This window comes from Taudactylus pleione, unplaced genomic scaffold (assembly GCF_031769625.1).
Source record: "Taudactylus pleione unplaced genomic scaffold, aTauple2 ptg000967l, whole genome shotgun sequence".
Classification (NCBI taxonomy): domain Eukaryota; kingdom Metazoa; phylum Chordata; class Amphibia; order Anura; family Myobatrachidae; genus Taudactylus; species Taudactylus pleione.
In genome coordinates, this window is record NW_028285368.1 from 12,010,001 (window position 1) to 12,015,000 (window position 5,000).

Consider the following 5,000-nt stretch of genomic DNA (forward strand, 5'->3'; position numbering starts at 1 on the left):
GGTGCACAAAAACATTAACTTTAGACCTCTATTACTTCTTAACTCAAGTAAATTCATTGATAAGTTGAAAAAATTAAATGTAAAATGTAATAGAAAAGAATGTTATGGCACTATAAAATTACCTACAGCACCTGGTATTCCCAGGTGGTCTCCTGTCCAAGTACTAACCAGGCCCAACACTGCATAGCTTCCAAGATCAAACGAGATTGGGCATGTCCAGTGTGGTTTGGCTGTAGGTGCTCAAAAGCATTAACTTAAGACCTCTATTACTTCTTAACTCATGTAAATTCATTGAAAAGTTGAAAAAATTAAATGTAAAATGTAATAGAAAAGACTGTTATGGCAGTATAAAATTACCTACAGCACCTGGGATTCCTAGGTGGTCTCCCATCCAAGTACTAACCAGGCCCACCACTGCATAGCTTCCAAGAACAGACGAGATTGGGCATGTCCAGTGTGCTTTGGCTGTAGGTGCTCAAAAACATTAACTTTAGACCTCTTTTACTTCTTAACTCAAGTAAATTCATTGATAAGTTGAAAAAATTAAATGTAAATTGTAATAGAAAAGAATGTTTTGGCTGTATAAAATTACCTACAGCACCTGGTATTCCCAGGTGGTCTCCCACCCAAGTAGTAACCAGGCCCAACACGGCATAGCTTCCAAGATCAGACGAGATTGGGTATGTCCAGTGTGGTTTGGCTGTAGGTGCTCAAAAACATTAACTTTAGACCTCTATTACTTCTTAACTCAAGTAAATTCATTGATAAGTTGAAAAAATTAAATGTAAAATGTAATAGAAAAGAATGTTATGGCAGTATAAAATTACCTACTGCACCTGGTATTCCCAGGGGGTATCCCATCCAAGTACTTACCAGGCCCAACACTGTATAGCTTCCAAGATCAGACGAGATTGGGCATGTCCAGTGAGGATTGGCTGTAGGTGCACAAAAACATTAACTTTAGACCTCTATTACTTCTTAACTCAAGTAAATTCATTGATAAGTTGAAAAAATTAAATGTAAAATGTAATAGAAAAGAATGTTATGGCACTATAAAATTACCTACAGCACCTGGTATTCCCAGGTGGTCGCCTGTCCAAGTACTAACCAGGCCCAACACTGCATAGCTTCCAAGATCAAACGAGATTGGGCATGTCCAGTGTGGTTTGGCTGTAGGTGCTCAAAAGCATTAACTTTTGACCTCTATTACTTCTTAACTCAAGTAAATTCATTGATAAGTTGAAAAAATTAAATGTAAAATGTAATAGAATAGACTGTTATGGCAGTATAAAATTACCTACAGCACCTGGGATTCCTAGGTGGTCTCCCATCCAAGTACTAACCAGGCCCAACACTGCATAGCTTCCAAGATCAGACGATACTGGGCATGTCCAGTGTGCTTTAGCTGTAGCTGCCCAAAACCATTAATTTTAGACCTCTATTACTTCTTAACTCAAGTAAATTCATTGATAAGTTGAAAAAATTAAATGTAAAATGTAATAGAAAAGAATGTTTTGGCTGTATAAAATGACCTACAGCACCTGGTATTCCCAGGTGGTCTCCCACCCAAGTAGTAACCAGGCCCAACACCGCATAGCTTCCAAGATCAGACGAGATTGGGCATGTCCAGTGTGGTTTGGCTGTAGGTGCTCAAAAACATTAACTTTAGACCTCTATTACTTCTTAACTCAAGTAAATTCATTGATAAGTTGAAAAAATTAAATGTAAAATGTAATAGAAAAGAATGTTATGGCTGCATAAAATTTCCTACAGCACCTGGTATTTCCAGGTGGTCTCCCATCCAAGTACTAACCAGGCTCAACACTGCATAGCTTCCAAGATCAGACAAGATTGGGCATGTCCAGTGTGGTTGGGCTGTAGATGCTCAAAAACATTAACTTTAGACCTCTTTTACTTCTTAACTCAAGTAAATTCAATGATAAGTTGAAAAATTAAATGTAAAATGTAATATAAAAGAATGTTATGGCAGTATAAAATTACCTACAGCACCTGGGATTCCTAGGTGGTCTCCCATCCAAGTACTAACCAGGCCCAACACTGCATAGCTTCCAAGATCAGACGAGATTGGGCACGTCCAGTGTGGTTTGGCTGTAGGTGCTCAAAAACATTAACTTTAGACCTCTTTTACTTCTTAACTCAAGTTAATTCAATGATAAGTTGAAAAATGAAATGTAAAATGTAATAGAAAAGAATGTTATGGCAGTATAAAATTATCTACAGCTCCTGGTATTCCCAGGTGGTCTCCCATCCAAGTACTAACCAGGCCCAACACTGCATAGCTTCCAAGATCAGACGAGATTGGGCATGTCCAGTGTGGTTTGGCTGTAGGTGCTCAAACACATTAACTTTAGACCTCTATTACTTCTTAACTCAAGTAAATTCATTGATAAGTTGAAAAAATTAAATGTAAAATGTAATAGAAAAGAATGTTATGGCAGTATAAAATTACCTACAGCACCAGGTATTCCCAGGTGGTCCCCCATCCAAGTACTAACCAGGCACAACACTGCATAGCTTCCAAGTTCAGACGAGATTGGGCATGTCCAGTGTGGTTTGGCTGTAGTTGCTCAAAAACATTAACTTTAGACCTCTTTTACTTCTTAACTCAAGTAAATTCATTGATAAGTTGAAAAAATTAAATGTAAAATGTAATAGAATAGACTGTTATGGCAGTATAAAATTACCTACAGCACCTGGTATTCCCAGGAGGTCTCCCATCCAAGTACTAATCAGGCCCAACACTGCATAGCTTCCAAGATCAAACAAGATTGGGCATGTCCAGTGTGGTTTGGCAGTAGGTGCTCAAAAACATTAACTTTAGACCTCTTTTACTTCTTAACTCAAGTAAATTCATTGATAAGTTGAAAAAATTAAATGTAAAATGTAATAGAAAAGAATGTTATGGCAGTATAAAATTACCTACAGCACCTGGTATTCCCAGGTGGTCTCCCATCCAAGTACTAACCAGGCCCAACACTGCATAGCTTCCAAGATCAGACGAGATTGGGCATGTCCAGTGTGGTTTGACTGTAGGTGCTCAAAAACATTAACTTTAGACCTCTTTTACTTCTTAACTCAAGTAAATTCATTGATAAATTGAAAAAATGTAATGTAAAATGTAATAGAAAAGAATGTTATGGCTATATAAAATTACCTACAGCACCTGGTATTCCCAGGTGGTCTCCCGTCCAAGTACTAACCAGGCCCAACACTGCATAGCTTCCAAGATCAGACGAGATTGGGCATGTCCAGTGTGGTTTGGCTGTAGGTGCTCAAAAGCATTAACTTTAGACCTCTATTACTTCTTAACTCAAGTAAATTCATTGATAAGTTGAAAAAATTAAATGTAAAATGTAGTAGAATAGACTGTTATGGCAGTATAAAATTACCTACAGCACCTGGGATTCCTAGGTGGTCTCCCATCCAAGTACTAACCAGGCCCACCACTGCATAGCTTCCAAGATCAGACGAGATTGGGCATGTCCAGTATGGTTTGGCGGTAGGTGCCCAAAACCTTTAACTTTTGACCTCTATTACTTCTTAACTCAAGTAAATTCATTGATAAGTTGAAAAAATTAAATGTAAATTGTAATAGAATAGACTGTTATGGCAGTATAAAATTACCTACAGCACCTGGTATTCCCAGGAGGTCTCCCATCCAAGTACTAATCAGGCCCAACACTGCATAGCTTCCAAGATCAAACAAGATTGGGCATGTCCAGTGTGGTTTGGCAGTAGGTGCTCAAAAACATTAACTTTAGACCTCTTTTACTTCTTAACTCAAGTAAATTCATTGATAAATTGAAAAAATGTAATGTAAAATGTAATAGAATAGACTGTTATGGCAGTATAAAATTACCTACAGCACCTGGGATTCCTAGGTGGTCTCCCATCCAAGTACTAACCAGGCCCAACACTGCATAGCTTCCAAGATCAGACGATACTGGGCATGTCCAGTGTGCTTTAGCTGTAGCTGCCCAAAACCATTAATTTTAGACCTCTATTACTTCTTAACTCAAGTAAATTCATTGATAAGTTGAAAAAATTAAATGTAAAATGTAATAGAAAAGAATGTTTTGGCTGTATAAAATGACCTACAGCACCTGGTATTCCCAGGTGGTCTCCCACCCAAGTAGTAACCAGGCCCAACACCGCATAGCTTCCAAGATCAGACGAGATTGGGCATGTCCAGTGTGGTTTGGCTGTAGGTGCTCAAAAACATTAACTTTAGACCTCTATTACTTCTTAACTCAAGTAAATTCATTGATAAGTTGAAAAAATTAAATGTAAAATGTAATAGAAAAGAATGTTATGGCTGCATAAAATTTCCTACAGCACCTGGTATTTCCAGGTGGTCTCCCATCCAAGTACTAACCAGGCTCAACACTGCATAGCTTCCAAGATCAGACAAGATTGGGCATGTCCAGTGTGGTTGGGCTGTAGATGCTCAAAAACATTAACTTTAGACCTCTTTTACTTCTTAACTCAAGTAAATTCAATGATAAGTTGAAAAATTAAATGTAAAATGTAATATAAAAGAATGTTATGGCAGTATAAAATTACCTACAGCACCTGGGATTCCTAGGTGGTCTCCCATCCAAGTACTAACCAGGCCCAACACTGCATAGCTTCCAAGATCAGACGAGATTGGGCACGTCCAGTGTGGTTTGGCTGTAGGTGCTCAAAAACATTAACTTTAGACCTCTTTTACTTCTTAACTCAAGTTAATTCAATGATAAGTTGAAAAATGAAATGTAAAATGTAATAGAAAAGAATGTTATGGCAGTATAAAATTATCTACAGCTCCTGGTATTCCCAGGTGGTCTCCCATCCAAGTACTAACCAGGCCCAACACTGCATAGCTTCCAAGATCAGACGAGATTGGGCATGTCCAGTGTGGTTTGGCTGTAGGTGCTCAAACACATTAACTTTAGACCTCTATTACTTCTTAACTCAAGTAAATTCATTGATAAGTTGAA

General features: G+C 38.0%; 1 non-coding gene and 21 pseudogenes across 1 annotated transcript; all 22 read right to left on the reverse strand.

Moving 5' to 3' along the window:
- Positions 1-3, reverse strand: part of LOC148468175 (5S ribosomal RNA) — a 119-nt pseudogene extending 116 nt beyond the window's left edge.
- Positions 4-119: 116 nt separating this feature from the next.
- Positions 120-238, reverse strand: LOC148468176 (5S ribosomal RNA; annotated as a pseudogene).
- A 116-nt stretch (positions 239-354) lies between these two features.
- On the reverse strand, positions 355-473 carry LOC148468177 (5S ribosomal RNA; annotated as a pseudogene).
- Positions 474-589: 116 nt separating this feature from the next.
- Positions 590-708, reverse strand: LOC148468178 (5S ribosomal RNA; annotated as a pseudogene).
- A 116-nt stretch (positions 709-824) lies between these two features.
- LOC148468179 (5S ribosomal RNA) lies at positions 825-943 on the reverse strand (annotated as a pseudogene).
- A 116-nt stretch (positions 944-1,059) lies between these two features.
- LOC148468180 (5S ribosomal RNA) lies at positions 1,060-1,178 on the reverse strand (annotated as a pseudogene).
- A 116-nt stretch (positions 1,179-1,294) lies between these two features.
- Positions 1,295-1,413, reverse strand: LOC148468181 (5S ribosomal RNA; annotated as a pseudogene).
- Positions 1,414-1,529: 116 nt separating this feature from the next.
- LOC148468182 (5S ribosomal RNA) lies at positions 1,530-1,648 on the reverse strand (annotated as a pseudogene).
- Positions 1,649-1,764: 116 nt separating this feature from the next.
- On the reverse strand, positions 1,765-1,883 carry LOC148468183 (5S ribosomal RNA; annotated as a pseudogene).
- A 115-nt stretch (positions 1,884-1,998) lies between these two features.
- On the reverse strand, positions 1,999-2,117 carry LOC148468184 (5S ribosomal RNA; annotated as a pseudogene).
- Positions 2,118-2,232: 115 nt separating this feature from the next.
- On the reverse strand, positions 2,233-2,351 carry LOC148468185 (5S ribosomal RNA; annotated as a pseudogene).
- A 116-nt stretch (positions 2,352-2,467) lies between these two features.
- LOC148468186 (5S ribosomal RNA) lies at positions 2,468-2,586 on the reverse strand (annotated as a pseudogene).
- A 116-nt stretch (positions 2,587-2,702) lies between these two features.
- Positions 2,703-2,821, reverse strand: LOC148468187 (5S ribosomal RNA; annotated as a pseudogene).
- Positions 2,822-2,937: 116 nt separating this feature from the next.
- Positions 2,938-3,056, reverse strand: LOC148468188 (5S ribosomal RNA). The gene has a single exon (XR_015873794.1). It is a non-coding gene; the product is annotated as a 5S ribosomal RNA (ribosomal RNA).
- A 116-nt stretch (positions 3,057-3,172) lies between these two features.
- On the reverse strand, positions 3,173-3,291 carry LOC148468189 (5S ribosomal RNA; annotated as a pseudogene).
- Positions 3,292-3,407: 116 nt separating this feature from the next.
- On the reverse strand, positions 3,408-3,526 carry LOC148468190 (5S ribosomal RNA; annotated as a pseudogene).
- A 116-nt stretch (positions 3,527-3,642) lies between these two features.
- LOC148468191 (5S ribosomal RNA) lies at positions 3,643-3,761 on the reverse strand (annotated as a pseudogene).
- A 116-nt stretch (positions 3,762-3,877) lies between these two features.
- On the reverse strand, positions 3,878-3,996 carry LOC148468192 (5S ribosomal RNA; annotated as a pseudogene).
- Positions 3,997-4,112: 116 nt separating this feature from the next.
- Positions 4,113-4,231, reverse strand: LOC148468193 (5S ribosomal RNA; annotated as a pseudogene).
- A 116-nt stretch (positions 4,232-4,347) lies between these two features.
- LOC148468194 (5S ribosomal RNA) lies at positions 4,348-4,466 on the reverse strand (annotated as a pseudogene).
- Positions 4,467-4,581: 115 nt separating this feature from the next.
- LOC148468195 (5S ribosomal RNA) lies at positions 4,582-4,700 on the reverse strand (annotated as a pseudogene).
- Positions 4,701-4,815: 115 nt separating this feature from the next.
- LOC148468196 (5S ribosomal RNA) lies at positions 4,816-4,934 on the reverse strand (annotated as a pseudogene).
- Between the last annotated feature and the right edge of the window lie 66 nt (positions 4,935-5,000).